Source organism: Schistocerca americana, chromosome 1 (assembly GCF_021461395.2).
Source record: "Schistocerca americana isolate TAMUIC-IGC-003095 chromosome 1, iqSchAmer2.1, whole genome shotgun sequence".
NCBI classification, from domain to species: domain Eukaryota; kingdom Metazoa; phylum Arthropoda; class Insecta; order Orthoptera; family Acrididae; genus Schistocerca; species Schistocerca americana.
In genome coordinates this window covers 960560115-960578467 of record NC_060119.1, presented here as the reverse complement: position 1 = coordinate 960578467, position 18353 = coordinate 960560115, and the positions used below count along the sequence as shown (strand labels likewise).

Genomic DNA, 18353 nt, shown 5'->3' with positions numbered 1-18353 from the left:
ATCAGAGGCTGAGACGGTTCTGCGACCGTGTGGGCTGCAGATTCCTCGACTTGCGCCATAGGGTGGTGGGGTTTCGCGTTCCGCTGGATAGGTCAAGAGTCCACTACATGCAGCAAGCGGCTACACGCGTAGCAGGGGTTGTGTGGCGTGGACTGGGCGGTTTTTTAGGTTAGATGGTCTCGGGCAAGTACAGAAAGGGCAACAGCCTCAAAGGGTGCGGGGCAAAGTCAGGACATGCGGGGACCAAGCAGCAATCGGCACTGTAATTGTAAACTGTCGAAGCTGCATTGGTAAAGTACAGGAACTTCAAGCGCTGGTAGAAAGCACCGAAGTTGAAATCTTTATAGGAACAGAAAGCTGGCTGAAGCCAGAGATAAATTCTGCCGAAATTTTTACAAAGGCACAGACGGTGTTTGGAAAGGATAGATTGCATGCAACCGGTGGTGGCGTGTTTGTCGCTGTTAGTAGTAGTTTATCCTGTAGTGAAGTGGAAGTGGATAGTTCCTGTGAATTATTATGGGTGGAGGTTACGCTCAAAAACCGAGCTAGGTTAATAATTGGCTCCATTTACCTACCTCCCGACTCAGCAGCATTAGTGGCAGAACAACTGAGAGAAAATTTGGAATACATTTCACACAAATTTTCTCAGCATGTTATAGTCTTAGGTGGAGATTTCAATTTGGCAGATATAGACTGTGACACGCAGATGTTTAGGACGGGTGGTAGGGACAGAGCATCGAGTGACATTATACTGGTCCGCAGCTCGTGGTCGTGCGGTAGCGTTCCCGGGTTCGATTCCCGACGGGGTCAGGGGGTTTCTCTGCCTCGTGATGACTGGGTGTTGTGTGATGTCCTTAGGTTAGTTAGGTTTAAGTAGTACTAAGTTCTAGGGGACTGATGACCAATGATGTTAAGTCCCATAGTGCTTAGAGCCATTTGGACCATTTTTTGGACATTATGCCGAGTGCACTATCCGAAAATTACCTCGAGCAATTAAACAGAGAACCGACTCGTGGAGATAACATCTTGGACCTACTGATAACACACAGACCCGAACTTTTCGACTCTGTAAGTGCAGAACAGGGAATCAGTGATCATAAGGCCGTTGCAGCATCCCTGAATATGGAAGTTGATAGGAATATAAAAAAAGGGAGGAAGATTTATCTGTTTAGCAAGAGTAATAGAAGGCAGATTTCAGACTACCTAACAGATCAAAACGGAAATTTCTGTTCTGACACTGACAATGTTGAGTGTTTATGGAAAAAGTTCAAGGCAATCGTAAAATGTGTTTTAGACAGGTACGTGCCGAGTAAAACTGTGAGGGACAGGAAAAACCCACTGTGGTTCAACAACAAAGTTAGGAAACTACTGTGAAAGCAAAGAGAGCTTCACTCCAAGTTTAAACGCATCCAAAACCTCTCAGACAAACAGAAGCGAAACGATGTCAAAGTTAGCGTAAGGAGGGCTATGCGTGAAGCGTTCAGTGAATTCGAAAGTAAAATTCTATGTACCGACTTGACAGAAAATCCTAGGAAGTTCTGGTCTTACGTTAAATCATTAAGCGGCTCGAAACAGCATATCCAGACACTCCAGGATGATGATGGCATTGAAACAGAGGATGACACGCGTAAAGCTGAAATACTAAACACCTTTTTCCAAAGCTGTTTCACAGAGGAAGACCGCACTGCAGTTCCTTCTCTAAATCCTCGCACAAACGAACAAATGCCTGACATCGAAATAAGTGTCCAAGGAATAGAAAAGCAACTGGAATCACTCAACAGAGGAAAGTCCACCGGCCCTGACGGGATACCAAATCGATTCTACACAGAGTACGCGAAAGAACTTGCCCCCCTTCTAACAGCCGTGTACCGCAAGTCTCTAGAAGAACGGAAGGTTCCAAATGATTGGAAAAGAGCACAGGTAGTCCCAGTCTTCAAGAAGGGTCGTCGAGCAGATGTGCAAATCTATAGACCTATTTCTCTGACCTGGATCTGTTGTATAATTTTAGAACATGTTTTTTGCTCGAGTATCATGTCGTTTTTGGAAACCCAGAATCTACCTGGGAGCCTGTATCTAATATTTTCTGGGTCTCATGAACAAATAAAGCGAGTTGGGTCTCACACGATCGCTGTTTCCATAATCCATGTTGATTCCTACAGAGTAGATTCTGGGTTTCCAAAAACGACATGATGTTGTTGTTGTTGTAACAACAACAGCAACAACATCATGTCGTTTTTGGAAACCCAGAATCTACTCTGTAGGAATCAACATGGATTATGGAAACAGCGATCGTGTGAGACCCAACTCGCTTTATTTGTTCATGAGACCCAGAAAATATTAGATACAGGCTCCCAGGTAGATGCTATTTTCCTTGACTTCCGGAAGGCGTTCGATGCAGTTCCACACTGTCGCCTGATAAACGAAGCAAGAGCCTACGGAATATCAGACCAGCCGTGTGGCTGGATTAAACAGTTTTTAGCAAACAGAACACAGCATGATGTTATCAATGGAGAGACGTCTACAGACGTTAAAGTAACCTCTGGCGTGCCACAGGGGAGTGTTATGGGACCATTGCTTTTCACAATATATATAAATGACCTAGTAGATAGTGTCGGAAGTTCCATGCGGCTTTTCGCGGATGATGCTCTAGTATACAGAGAAGTTGCAGCATTAGAAAATTGTAGCGAAATGCAGGAAGATCTGCAGCGGATAGGCACTTGGTGCAGGGAGTGGCAACTCACCCTTAACATAGACAAATGTAATGTATTGCGAATACATAGAAAGAAGGATCCTTTATTGTATGATTATATGATAGCGGAACAAACACTGGTAGCAGTTACTTCTGTAAACTATCTGGGAGTATGCGTGCGGAACGATTTGAAGTGGAATGATCATATAAAATTAATTGTTGGTAAGGCGGGTACCAGGTTGAGATTCATTGGGAAAGTCCTTAGAAAATGTAGTCCATCAACAAAGGAGGTTGCTTACAAAATACTCGTTCGACCTATACTTGAGTATTGCTCATCAGTGTGGGATCCAGCCGGCCGAAGTGGTCGTGTGGTTAAAGGCGCTGCAGTCTGGAACCGCAAGACCGCTACGGTCGCAGGTTCGAATCCTGCCTCGGGCATGGATGTTTGTGATGTCCTTAGGTTAAGTTAGGTTTAAGTAGTTGTAAGTTCTAGGGGACTAATGACCTCAGCAGTTGAGTCCCATAGTGCTCAGAGCCATATAAACCATTTTGTGGGATCCGTACTAGATCGGGGTGACGGAGAAAATACAGAAGATCCAAAGAAGAGCGGCGCGTTTCGTCACAAGTTTGTTTGGTAACCGTGATAGCGTTACGGAGATGTTTAGCAAACTCAAGTGGCAGACTCTGCAAGAGAGGCGCTCTGCATCGCGGTGTAGCTTGCTCGCCAGGTTTCGAGAGGGTGCGTTTCTGGATGAGGTATCGAATATATTGCTTCCCCCTGCTTATACCTCCCGAGGAGATCACGAATGTAAAATTAGAGAGCTTCGAGCGCGCACGGAGGCTTTCAGACAGTCGTTCTTCCCGCGAACCATACGCGACTGGAACAGAAAAGGGAAGTAATGACAGCGGCACGTAAAGTGCCCTCCGCCACACACCGTTGGGTGGCTTGCGGAGCATAAATGTAGATGTAGACGTAGAAACAAGTTAAAGTGAAACGCATTTTGGAGACGAACCGAGCAGGTCGTTAATGGCATCGGAAATCCCCTTTAGCAAGAGAACGGTGAGCTTCAGCACAGAAAGGGATAAGGCCAGAACAATATATTATTTACAATGAAATGAACACCCTTACCTGCTTACAGGCGTCCGACATACGTCAACAGGGACAGATGAAAATGTGTGCCCCGACCGGGGCACGAACCCTGGATGTCATCCTTACATGGCAGATGCTCTATCCATCTGAGCCACAGAGGACACAGAGGATAGCGCGACTGCATGGATTCCTCTATGGCACCCCTCCTGCGAAACCCACATTCTCAACGTATTGTCCCGCACTACATTCGTAGTGCCCCAGCCCGTTATACTCATTACTCGCGGCGCGTTGCCGATTCCCGTGAGTGTTCGGGGTCTGTTTGTGCATTCGCACAGAAGAAGAAGATGGTAAAGTGGCTGGTGAGCCTTAACTATATATATACTAAGATGGTATCTGGCTGAAACCATGCTGGGCGACGCACACGCGACAAGGTGGAGAAATCCCCTTACATAAAAGCATTTTGAGAACTAAAATGGCTAGATCTCTCTCTCTCTCTCTCTCTCTCTCGTCTCACGGCGGACCAAAGTTAGGAAAACAGTGAGGGCATTGAGAGCTTTCCTTTCAGTCAAGTGAGACGATACGCTTCACTTATCATGGCGACAGATAGCAAAGTGGTGGCTAAATATTCCCCGACCACGCAAGAGTGAGGAAAATAGCGAGTACATTGAGAGCTTTGCTTTCTTTGAAGTGAGACGATACGATACACGTATCATGGCGACAGGTAGCAAAAAACTCCTGCGGGAATTTTTTTGCGGGCAAAGACATTGTGCACGCCTCTCCAAACCTTAGCGAGTGTGCTATAGCTATTATTTGGACTAAGGAAAAATGAACGCTCTACAGAAAACAGGAAAGTTGAGAATTAGTGAATTCAGTCAAGGGAAGAATAGGGAATTAGCGTTTCAGATCAAGCACAGAGACAACGCCATTGCAGACGCCGCTTGGTAAAGTACTATCGCGCATTAGGCCACAGTAAATGTTGAGTCTAGAATTGCTCACTCCAACCTCCATACGCTTTGACCTTTGAATATCAAAAGCTTGAATACTAACCTACCCTCACATTGAGTACTTGAGAGATGTTTTCATTGGTTCAAAAAGTAAATTTATTTTCCAGCAACACAGTACGTTGACCAGCTACGACAACCTAAATGTAAATGAGCTGATGAAAATTTTTAATCTTTCTTTGCTGTGATAAAAAATTTTCATATGTAGAGATAACGATTTTAATAATTGTCAGTTCAATATGTCCAAGAGTTATATATTTTATTATTGAGTGTCAAAAGTAATCGAATATAATTGCTGTGTATTACTTGGCCCCTGAAAGCACAGTTGATAAATTATATGTAGAATAAAAAAGGGAAGAGCTGTTTAGTCTTTCCAGAATGGATCCCAAACTTTCACTTTTATTAATTCATGCATTCTAGTTACGTGACAGTAGCATTTATAATAATTTTTGTTACCATCTGCACCTAATATTAGCTCTCTTACAGGGCCAGGTTCATATTTATTTTGAATGACTGTTTCACACCCCGGACTTGAGACAACAGTTCAGATGTTATGTCCGTTTGCACGCTAAGTGGTTAGCTAAGTTTGCACACATTAGAACACTCACTGCGTAGATAAAAAGTCCGGACGATGACAACAAGAAGGAGAGAAAATGACGAAATTTTACATTTTATATGTACACAATACTGTAACAAAAACTCAGGATCAGTTATGTAGGTTCTCGTCCTCCCTCGAGCATTGGTGTCTGTGTTTGCCCGTAAGACAATTTAGGTTAAGTAGTGTGTAAGCTTAGGGACTGATGACCTTAGCAGGTTAAGTAGTGTGTAAGCTTGGGTACTGATGACCTTAGCAGTTAAGTCCCATGAGATTTCACATCACCGTGACTGCAATCGCACAAGACATACACGCCAACTCACGGCCTCATGTTCCGGGGTACTACTTGGTACAACCACAAATCAGAGTTGGTGCGTCTCCAGTGCACTGTGGCCACTGTGACCACCGTGAACGACAGTCTACGACCTGTAGCCGTAACCATTCTGCACAACGTCCCAGAAGATTTCTTAGCAAAACAATGCACGACCGCATGTTGTTGAATGAACACGTGCCTTCTTGGCAACACAGGATGTCAGCCTTGTCGCCAAACGAAAATGTATGGGACACGTTGAAGCGACGGGTGCAGTGCTGTGAACCAATGCCAACTACCACAGATCAACTTTGGAACCTGGTGAGAGCATCGTGGATGGCTATACCACAGGGCGGCATTTGAGGCTTATACGTGTCAATGCCATCACGCATGGAACCTATGGCGGACCCTGTTCCTACCAGGCAACAGGACACATGCTGGCCCGATGTGACTGAAATCCTGATCATACAGTACTAATGTACATGACCTCCTATCTAGTTGTTTACGGTGTTCCGTTTTTCTCTGAACATGAGCGTAAATTTCTGAAAATGCTTGTTTGGATCGGAACATTGATTGACATGGGGTCAGGGAAAACCAGAAAATAATCGAAGCCTCAGGCATGTGGTGCTATAGGCGTTTGAAAATTAGATTCACTGATAAGATGAATGATTAAGTTCACCGCAGAACCGAGATAGAAAGGAACATAACAACTACTACGTTTCTGAGAGAAGCTGTTACTCTCTATCATGGTAGATCAGCTTTGGATTATACTGATTAACGTCAGTTATTAGTTTTGTCTTATTTTTGTTCGTGGGACGCGCGCGTGAACAAAAACATGACAAAACTAATAACTGATGTGAAGTACGTATAATCCAAAGCTCGCATTTTCGTTCGCTGCACAGAGGAGGATCGACATCACCGTAGTAGCTGTACGTGCGTGTGATTTTGTGTGGGCGCCGCGCGGGATTAGCCGAGCGGTCTTAGGCGCTGCAGTCATGGACAGTGCGGTTGGTCCCGGCGGAGGTTCGAGTCCTCCCTTGGGCATGGGTGTGTGTGTTTGTCCTTAGGATAAATTAGGTTAAGTAGTGTGTAAGCTTAGGGACTGATGACTTTAGCAGTTAAGTCGCATAAGATGTCACACACATCTGAACATTTTTTTTGGATTGCATGTGTGTGTGTGTGTGTGTGTGTGTGTGTGTGTGTGCGTCTGGTAGACACACTTTCCTCAGCCACTTTCAAACCGTAGCCGAATCCCTTCGTAACGATGCTTTAGTTATTCCCACTTAGATTCTTGGGTAAAATTTTCCTCATCACTGGCGTAACGGGAGAAAAATATAGAAGTTGGAGCAGAAATCGCAGCCCAGAGCTGCAACGAGACTGTAGCGAGACGGCAGGTGCTAGCCACTGAACTGCATGATCATCTCCCGTGTAGTCGGACGAGGTGCGCCGAAATCAAGCAACAAGCCAAGGACATCGACCGCAGCCGACCGTCGCCCCTGCTTGATAGCACCCCTCAGCAGCAGCTAGACTTCCGTGACATCGTCCCGGGTATTAATGCCATGGGGCCAGCCTTCGAAAAGCCGCTGATTGACTTCTGCGCCGTCGACGATTACGCCAGGCTCCGGTCATTTCCCTGTTCCAGATGGTGCGCAGCCACATACGCAGCCATTTCGCGAATTCAGCTCCGGGAATCAACATTTAAACGCTGGTCCAGCCGAGTGCGTGTGTCACGTTCGGCACAGCAGGGCCACCCACGGCGCCTGTCGTGAGTGAGCTTGGGAATCCCCGCTTTGAGCTCTGCCACCACCGGATTGAGAAGAAGGGTCCTCTACTGGTCTACCTAGCCGGGACAAGCAACACCTGCGCCTCACCGTCAGACTAGACCGACTCCGGGCAACGCCTTCCGCATTTAGAGAAGACATGGTAGCCGGCCGTGGCCGCAGCTCGGCCGCATCTTGTCTCAGCTCGTCTCGCATGTCGGAGGTACCAGCGCAGCGCTCTGTCTCCCGAGCAGCTCGTGCACGCCGCCTGCCATACGTATGCGTCAGCAGCTACGACGCCGGGATATTAAGAGGGAAATCCGGACCACGCCAGAGAATGGAGGACCCGCCTCTTCTGTCGCCCGACGAAGAACACAGTCCGCACCCAAGCAGCCTACCTTTCTGACCATTACACTCCGTTATTTGTTTGCTGTATTCATTTCTACAACCGTTCATCGGGACCTTCCCTGGAGGACACGTCTTACAAAAAAAGTCAGAGGGTTCACTGACTGCCTGTGCATCCAAGCTCTTTCAGTGTCGAAAGTAGCCGAGCTGCTGCTGCTACTGCTGTATGGCAAAATGACACTGACATACTGAAGTGATATGTTACTGACCGCGGCGTCGACTTTTTCTATCCCGACTTTTCACGAAATCGCTACTGTGGACTGAAAGGAGCGTTCGTCACGGAGATTGGTAGAAGCGTGGTTATTGCTTTCTTCGTAGAGAATGAGCTTGACTGATATTGGGCTACTAAACTCAGGCACTTGTCGAGCAAGTTGGACTGTAGCCGGTTACTGATATACGCGGTGCGTGGCGGCTCCAGCCACGCCCTCTACGGCGGCGAGCAGAGCACTGAAAGGAGCATTCATGGCAACGGCTTGTGCCGACAGAGCGGTTGGCAGCAGGTAGAGCTGAATGAGGCGTGGGAGTTCAGCGGGTGCAGCGAATTTGCTACAGCCGTTGGCGCTGACTAGGCGAAACGTAGGGAGAAACGGACTGATCCAGAACAATGAGATCGAGGAATACGGTTTGGAAAGACGCAGCACCACAGCAGAAAATGTCAGCGAAAAAACAAGGATCTGGGGATTGATATGTATATTCTCTATGTAACATCTATATTATTTGTAAGTTACATGTTTCAGCCGAGTTCACTGTATCTATATGAATGTTGTGTAGCAAGTGGCAGCAGATTCGTAGACACCGCGCAAGGACAGGTACTTAGAACAGAGTAACTACATGGTGCAACAAATTGAAGTGGTCCAGAGAACAGAGTTCATGGGTACAAGGAATCACAGCTGAAGAAATGAAACTGAGTACTAACCTGACTATAGAAGATGTTGGAAGTGACCACCAGTCATCTCTTGACAATTGTGCAGGCACGTTTCGGAATGTTGTTTTGATTTGTTCAAATTTTCTGACTAAGCTTTTGCATGGGACTCTTTGCTGGCACTTTGACACCATTTAACTTCTCAGAAAACAACTGACCACGCCGTTTCCGCGACTGTGTTGTCACGTAGCTTTCCAGGACGAACACCCGCTGCTGCACTGTGGGTACCATCGCCCCCCTTCACTACTCCACTCACACTTACAAACCCCACAATACGTTCTGATTCGGTATGGATCACGTGCTTGGCGTACGCGTGGTGTGTTCATTACGGGTGTGGTTATATGCATACATTCACTTCCAATTGTATCCACTCGTTTTATTTGCCCCACCCTGCATATTTCCAAGGCTATTCACCATAGGAAACAAAAATTTTGTTGCTTAGTCATTTTAGAACCTCTATAACGCCCAAGCAGATAAATTTTTGTGTGCTGCGGTGATGAACGAACTGGAGACGACCTATGACCCTAATGTATGTAAAATATTATACTCGTTTCTAGTTCATTCTGAAACTTTACTCAGAATAACAACAAGGTAATTAGACGTTTTCTCCACCGTTAGACCACAGTTTCAGAATGCCTGTAGGACTATCCACTTTGTTTACCCACAAATGTTTACCCAGAATCACAGGCAATTTATGTCGTTTCTGGCGAAAATTCAACTTACAAAGCTGAAGGGCTGGTTAACATTTGAGTATACTAAGGGAAGTCTATATTCTAAGAACACTGAAAAATACGATGTTAGAGCATTTTGATCGATTCTCATCCAGATGAATATGACCCTGAATACAAAAACAAACGTAGCAGAACACAGCAGACAAGTCGCTACACTTCTGCGACTAAGTAACACATTTGTCAAGGTGACAAAAAGTTTCAAATTGTGGTAAATTATTTGTGTAAGAGACAGTGAGTCGTCGTGTCTTGAGAAAAATGGGAAATACGAGATCAGGAAACGTCAAAGCATCAAAAATATTTTCCAGGTAACAGCTGCGCACTTAAGAGTTTCATAAAGTAAATACACTACACACGTAGCAAAAACAAACTAATTCGAGTCAATTAGTATAAGCTGAATTAGTTTATCACTGTAAGTATGAAAATACATGATTCTGATAGTTCTTATGAAGGCTTCTCATCATGAGCACAGTGAAATAAAAAATAAGAAAAATCATACTATCGCCTGCCAGAGTGTTCCTTCATAGAAGCATACGCTCTTGCATCTAGAGAATGCAGACAGAGTTTTACTCAGTTTTTCCTCCAGTATCTTTTGATTCTATAATCTGAAAAATAGAGGATTTTAAAGGATAGACGTTCTGCTTAGTTGTCCATCATTATGAACTGTGGCATTTGTTCTGTGGGGAACAGCTGCGTCGACTTTTCCCACCCTGACTTTTCGCCAACACGCCACTGCAGCCTGAAAGGAGTATAAATATCTACAACACACGAGACAAAAACCAAGTAATTCGAGGCAAGTAGTATATGCTTCATTAAAATATCACTGTCAGTATTATAACAACCGTAAATAATCAATGTGAATTTTTACCCTTAAACTCTATAAGTTGACCCACATTACATCGCCTTAGTTGTACTGTATTTAGTGTCGGACTGGAGGACATAGAGAGATGCCCCTATCTACATAATTTGCAGTTGAGTACGTTATATTTCGTGCGTACCAAATGTCTACTGACTCACTGGTATTTTGGTGAAATTGAATTGGATGTGTGTGTCTACAGACATTGCTTTCCAGCCGTATATGATCTGATAAGTTAAGTCGCACATCGAATCATAAGAAATGATGCCATTTCACATTTCACAGAAAGAAAGGGTTGACAAGTCTAACTACGCTGAACACCATTATAGCTAAAAATTCCACACTGCACTGAGGAAATAAATTACCTGTAGGGAATGAAAGAACTAATTAGCCAATACCCAGCATTATCACAGAATGGAGGTGAAAAATAATACTACTTCTCAAGAGCTGTCCATTCCTGCAAGCGATATTTAATTAAAGACTTTGATAGCAGATTTTTCGTACAAAGAGCAAATATCATTGCATACACATAATTATATACATAATAGACCATAATATGCAGAAAGTGAGCTTCACATTTGGACAACTAAACAAATATTGAAGTACACACAAAGTTAATTGAAAGTTATAAATACAGTTTGTCGAAATAAAGCAAGTCTTTCTTTTATGAAATATATAAACCGTGTATTTGTATCCGCAAAATAAGAAATAAAAAAGCGATTTTTGTATGTTTTAATTTATGTAGTACAAGCATAGTGTAGAAAAAATTTATTTTGTACAATAAGAAAGCAAGAAATGGTACACGTTAATATAACCTCTTCATACAGCAGTAATATTTTACTATTCTATACCTGATGTCTCAACTCCAAAGAGATGCGTAAGCGCTGTCCATCAGCAATAGAACTTGAATAATTGCAAGAAAACGATATTTTCTCAACAAAAGTGACATATTGTCTCAAATTTTATAAATCATTCCTTCTCTTGTTTTCCAGGATCTAGTACAAGAAAAGAACAAAGAACTCACCACAGAAGGTGCAGAAAGATAAAATTTCGAAATTTGTGGTAAGGTCTTACGGGACCAAACTGCTGAGGTCATCGGTCCCTAAGGACAACACACACACCCATGCCTGAGGGAGGACTCGAACCTCCGGCGGGGGGAGCTGCGCGGACCGTGACAAGGCGCCTGAGACCGCTTGGCTACCCCGCGGGGCTCAGAAAGATAAGGAAACATCTCCTGGCACTACTATTGTTTTTGGCATCGTCTCACACTTTCCAAAACAAAATATTTCACCTTCTAATAGAATATAGCGATTAAATTAAACGATTCAGACGTACAAACCACCAATGACTTTCAGACAAACAGTTGATAACTGTTCAAGAGAAGAACTGTCTATAATTGGGGTGTGAACTGTTGGTTTGCAAAAGTGCTTCTAGTCACTTTTCACTAATGAGACATGGTTTGAAATTTTTTAAGCTTCTTCTTACTTATTTTGCAAATATATTAAAATAAAAATTTAGCTTACGTTTTCTGAATGTGTTTACTTTTTACGTAGGTAGAAGTATTTGGTCTGACTTCTTTTTCAACAAAATTTTTACATATATATGTCACTGTCGTGATTTTTAATAGATTTCGTACAGCTATTTTTCCTTTGAAATGTTCACCATTCGTACCCACTTCATGTTTGGAGTAATGGTCTATGCGCATATTTGTATTTGTTGGTTTTGCTTAACAATAAGGAACATTTGAAATTTGATTCTTTCCAATAAAGAAATGTTGACAGCTGTAAATAGAAAATAACTAATTTAGTAATTAGATAAATGCTGTAATCGTGCCCCATATCAGACTACTAATGTAAAGTGTCTTTGAGATGTGTCTGAAATTCTAAACAGGTACAGGAGTTCTAAAGTGATGTTTAAAATTATAGACTCCTGCAGAGACAAATACCACGAAGACCGCCTAGCCTTGACTAAATTATTCATTGTTAAGTTCAAAATAGAAATTACTGTAACTCATACTTTGTCAAAAAATGTTGTTTAGACCATTATAGCTACACCATAGCCAATTATTCTACAGTGTTTATCTGTGCCTTCATTTTACATCTTGTTCCTCTCAGGATGTGTTATGGACGTTATCTCCATCCGTTTACAGTTCGTCGCTTCGAGGATTTGACCCATGCAGAAAAATAGGTCACACGCAATAGAAGGTGGGAATGGTTAGTAGCGCTATGTTTCACTTACCGCCGGCCGTGGTGGCCGAGCAGTTCTAGGGTCTTCAGTCCGGAACCGCCTGACTGCTACGGTCGCAGGTTCGAATCCTGCCTCGGGCATGGATGTGGGTGATGCCCTTAGGTTAGCTAGGTTTAAGTAGTTCTAAGCTCTAGAGGACTGATGATCTCAGATGTTAAGTCCCATAGTGCTCAGACCCATTTGTTTCACTTATCATCTACTTCATTGGTTCCATCCTCTGAAAAAAATGAGAAGTTGCTAACAGAGCTGTCGACATCGAAAGCCATATGAAAAGAACTTTCGTTTCAGTTCCGTTGATATGCTATGAGCTACAAAAGCTATTATCTCTTCGCAGAGACTTCATCTTCGACAGTTTCAGTTCACTGGCTGAAAAAGGAAACACTGAAGGAAAATACTATGCCAGGCCACGTGTTAAGTAACGAGCACCCACAGCTAGAAGAAAGGCAGCCGTACCTTGAGCCGCAGTGCGCGTCAGAAATGGAGTGCTAGAAGATGGGAGTTGCGCAGCACGGAGAATCTCGAGAGAACTGGGACGGAACGTCACGGGGGCGGCGCGACTTGGTGGGCCACTTGGCCGTCTCGTTACGACGCAGCGCTCCCTGCAACTATGCTGCCGGCGCTAAGGATCTAATCATCTCTGAGTAACCCACTTTCCTCCTCAGAGCGTATTCTCGCTTCATCCTGATTAATCCGCCAGGTACCCTGTACTACCTCTTACGAGTCCCCCCCCCCCCCCCAACCCACCCACCAACTATTCTGTCAAGCATTGCCCGTCAGTGTCGTATCAACGCTTTAAAGGCTGCTTTCCGAGAAAAATTCAGCGGTTTATCGACGTCCCCTTATAAATTATGTGGAAACTCCATGTTCTAACTGAACAACTTAATTATTGCAATTAAGTAAATACAAGTAATAATACCAACTTTCGTATGATTTGGAAAAAGGCTTCTTATTTGCATTGGGGTCGTCGGTTTGTAATGAATGCTGTGTATCGTGAATTACTGGCTGGTAGGAAACTAATGTGTAGCTTATTCTTACGCAGTGGATGGGCTCCACAACTACATCTACATACATGCACCACAAGCTGCCGAATGGTTCTTGGAGGTGAGCACCCTGTACTATTACTAGTTAATTTCTTTCCTGTACCACTCGCAAATAGAGCGATGGAAAAAAACTGTCTTTATATATTTGTATAAACCCAGATCTCTCTAATCTTATATTCGTGGTACTAACGTGAAACGTACATTGGCGACAGTAGAATCGTTCTTCAGTCAGCCTCAAATGTCGGTTCTCTAAATTTTCTTGATAGCTCTCCTCGTAAAGAGCGTCGCCTTCCTTCCAGTGATTCACATTTGAGTTCTCGAAGCATCTCCGTAATACTTGGGTGTTGTTCGAACCTACCGGTAAGAAACCTAGCAGCCCTGTGTCGATGTCTTCCTTTAATCCGACCTGGTGCGCATCCCTAACACAAGGACAGTGTTCAACAATTGTTCGCACTAGCGTCAAACATACGGTCTCATTTATAGATGAACCACACTTCTCCAAAATTCTTCCAATAAACCTAAATCGACCATTCACCTTCCCTACTACGACCCTTACATGCTCACTTCATTTCATACCGCCTTGAACGTTACACATACGTATTTAATAGACGCGACTGTGTCAAACGACACACTGCTAGTGCTGTACTCGAATATTATTGGTTTATTTATCCCACTCATCTACATTAACTTACATTTTCATACATGTACATCTCATTTCCATTCATCACACCATATAGAAGAAATTCTGCCTGAGTCACCTTGTATCCTCCTACAGTCAGTTAACGACATTTTCGCGTACACGACATCATCATCAGCAAACAGCCGAAGGCTGATGCTTATCTTGTACACCAGATAGTTTACGTATATAGGAAATAGCAGCCATCCTATCACACTTGTCTTTGGCCTCCTGACGATGAACTTGTCCCTGATGAACATTTGTTGTCGACGACCACATACAGGGTTCTGTTACTTGAGAAGTTTTCCAGCCACTCACGTATCTGGGAATCTATTCCGTATATTTTTACCTTCGTTAACAGTTGCAGTGTGGGACCGTGACAAATTCTTTACGGAAATACAGGAATATTGAGTGCGTTTGATCCGGATGGTATATGATAGTTTACCTAAAATTTCCAAGACATCAGTGATCTGTTGCAGTTTCTTTGTAGATATGCAGTGTGCTTATATTATGATAATACACAAGGGGAAACGGAGACGAATTTGTGTACCACAGTTGCCTCTCTCTCGTTCTTCCCGCCATTTTAACTTCAGCCAACATCTGCAAATCTCAACAGTCATCACATCTTATGTACACTGCGTGTCAAAGAAATGAAGCACCCAGAAAGGAAGGAGAAAACAAATGAAGCTCCATGGGTTAAGTACTTCTGTGATGTTACTTCAGTCATTAGAATATCGAATCAAATTTACAAAGAACATGGCAGTAGCTCACATATCGACAGGACCTTGCTCTCCGTCTGACATTCATGCAGGCAGTGATTCGGTTGGGATGGCTTCATGAAGTCGTCCTACCCACTCCTGAGGCAAACTTGCCGACAACTGCTGTTACTGGTCCTTGATATCCTCAATAATGGCACTGGGTGGAGATGAAGTCCGGAAAGGTAACGCAGATACTGTATCGGTTACAGATCTCGGGATCCTACAGATCACAGGAGCACCTAAATACCAAGCAAATTATTCACAGGGACAAGTGTACCCCTGAGGACAAATGGCTGCATGATAATGTCGTGTGAGAGGTAACACACGAGGACGCACGCAGCATAACCGTGACGTACCGCTGTGCCGATAGTGATTCCTCACTAAAAATCCACCATGAACTCACATAATGACGTCAGGAGTGCACACTTAGGTGCCTAGGAAATGTTTTGTCGAACCACTTTCACATTATCTCTCTAGTAGCGCGGTAAAAACGAACACTTTAATCTTTCTGCGCAAGTTCTAATTTCTCTTATTTTGTTACGATGATCGTTTCTCATTATTTAGGATGGAGGTATTAAAATATGCTGATTGAAAGTTTTTGCAAATATATGCCACAGCAAAAAACGCCTTCGTTTGAACGATTCCAATCCCAACGCGTATCATGCCTGTGACACTCACTCCGCTGGACCACAATAAAACAAGAAAGCTGTATCTTTTGATCTTCTTTTGAAGTCCTTTGTCAATCACATTTCATACAGATCCCACACCGCACAACTAAAAGCCGAATAAGCTTAGTGTGAGCAGTCCCTTTAACAGACATGTTGCATTTTTTTTGTCTTTGGTTTTCTTACCCCATTCCATTATATACGTGACCGCACCCTTACAAGTTATTCGTACTGCTAATCCCAAGTATTTAGCGGAATCTGCGGCCTTTAGATTAATGTGATTTGTCGCATAACCGAAATTCAATGGATTCCTTTTAGGAATCACATTAATGACTTCACACTTTTCATTATTAGAGTCAGTTTTCGCACCATACTTATATGGTATCTCAAGCTTTTCGCCATTAGTTTTGAACTCCTGATGACTTAAGTAAAAGGTAAGTGAAGCATCATCCGCAAACAGTCTAAGAGGGATGCTCAGAATGTATCCTAAATCGTCGATGAATATTTAAGAACAGCAGAGGGCCTTTAATACATCCTTTGTGAAAGCCAGATATTACTTCTGTCTTACTCGACTACTTCCCACCGATTTCTATGAACTGTAACCTTACTGACAAAAATAACGAGTCCAGTCGCACAACTGAGACAATACTCTATACGAATCCAATTATATTAAAAGTCACTTGCGAGCAACAGTGTCAAAAGCTTTCTGGAAATCTAAAAATACGGAATCAATTTGAAATCTACTGTAGATAGCACTCATTACTTCGTGTGAATAAAGAGCTAGTTGTGTTTCACAAGAATATTATTTTCTGAATCCGTTCTGCGTGTAAATAAATCGTTTTCTTCCAGGTAATTCATAGTGATCGAACACAGCAGAGTCCCAAAATGCTACTGCAAATCGAAGATAGTGATATGGGTCAATAATTCAGCACATTACTCCCATTTGTTTTCTAAAGCGTTAATGTGACCTGTGAAACTTCGCTGTCTTTAAGTAATGTAGTTCAGTCAGGATTGTTCTTCGATCGAATATCCGTAAAATAAATTATGTAAAGCTAACTTGAACATTTAGATACACACGTTTTTGTTAGACTGTTTCCGTGACTTCTGTTTTACATTAAAATAAAAAAAAAGGACAAAGCCAGTCACTTATCTTTTAATTTTGTTCTTTACAAAGCGTATGCTTTGTGATCAGAGAGCAGATTAGGCGTTAAGACCAGGTGCTTTGCTGCCGGGAAACCAACGACGTCGATATAGGTCAATTTGGATCCTGTGCTACTTCGTTGTGTAAGCCGCAGACCCTCTTCCCCCCCCCCCCCACCACCACCCCCCAACCCACCCGCGCACGTAAAACAAGCTATCTGCAAATTTTTACACATAGGTTTATCAAGTTTCATTTGTACGTTCGTAAATTTCATAACTAGAAACATTTTAAAAAAATGTTACTGAAAAAGACTGTACTGATATAAGAGATTACGTGTATCACGGTAGTACATCAGTTACAGGTTTCATAAATTGCAAAACTGAATGCGAAACAAAATTCATACTTAATGTTTACAGCAACTACTATACATTAGTTTCAGTATGATGCATAATAAAGCTAGGTTTCATTTGTTTGTCATAAGTGATTAATGATGGATAAATAACAAAATCGAAATAAAAGAAAACACTATAATTAAGAGCGGAGAAAACATAAGATTCCAAGGAACTGTGCTTCTGTTGTAATTTTACTTCGCATTTCTCTGTTTCAAGCAAAGGAAACGCATTGACTTCACCACCGAAATCACGTTTAGCAGCTGTGTCGAATTCTATTGACAATATACCTTAACTTGATAATCTGCTTACGTCCATTCTCGACCTTAAGTAGTTTTTTATCATTTTTAATTTGCTATGTCTGTTTTTGATTAAAATCCTCAGAGTCATTTCAAAGTTTGGAAAACCATCTGTTGACCCACACTTTGAAAAGCAAATCTCTAAAATATACAAATGGGAGGCCGCGTCAATGTTCTTCAGCATCTCTTTCAGCAGGAACATGGATGGAGCTATTTTGTTAACTACCCCCGCTGTATCGATATATTGCTACATCTGGCACCGAAACCAGCTGCACATTTATCAGGATAAGATGCAGAGCTTTCATTTGAGGCGACACTGGAGTCGGATAAAGTGATGTGGTATATGTTGGTTTGTTTCCCATTTCATATATTATTCTTTGAAATATTCTGAGGGCCTCTAGCTCCAGTCTTCTGTCAGCAGAAATCAAAAGCCTTCGATGAAATAGGGTATGTGTTTCAGTATTCGTCTGCAGACTCTTCGATACTACAATATCATAGTGCAGTAACAGCAAGATCTGCACTGCTTATGCCTTTTCTCTGAGCTTTGTTAATCCGGGCTTGTGGGTTTCGCCTATTAATTAATGGCTGTGGTTTCAAGTGCTTCCCTGATTTGCTTGTCTACGCAGGTGGCTTTTCTTGGTACGCTGAGCTTTCTTCAAGTGACGTCTCCTGTTGTAGATTCAGGTGTGCCACCGGCCCTTTGTAGCTGTCCCTATTTGCGTAATTTTGCCTTAAGTGGTTGATTAATGGGTTTGCGGAAAGATGTGATTTATCCACATCCA

At 42.9% G+C, this 18353-nt stretch overlaps 1 protein-coding gene across 1 annotated transcript in view; it reads right to left on the bottom strand.

Moving 5' to 3' along the window:
• Window positions 1–18353, bottom strand: part of LOC124595553 (neural cell adhesion molecule 2-like) — a 433003-nt gene that overhangs the window by 43893 nt on the left and 370757 nt on the right. The gene's annotated exons all lie outside the window — the stretch shown is intronic.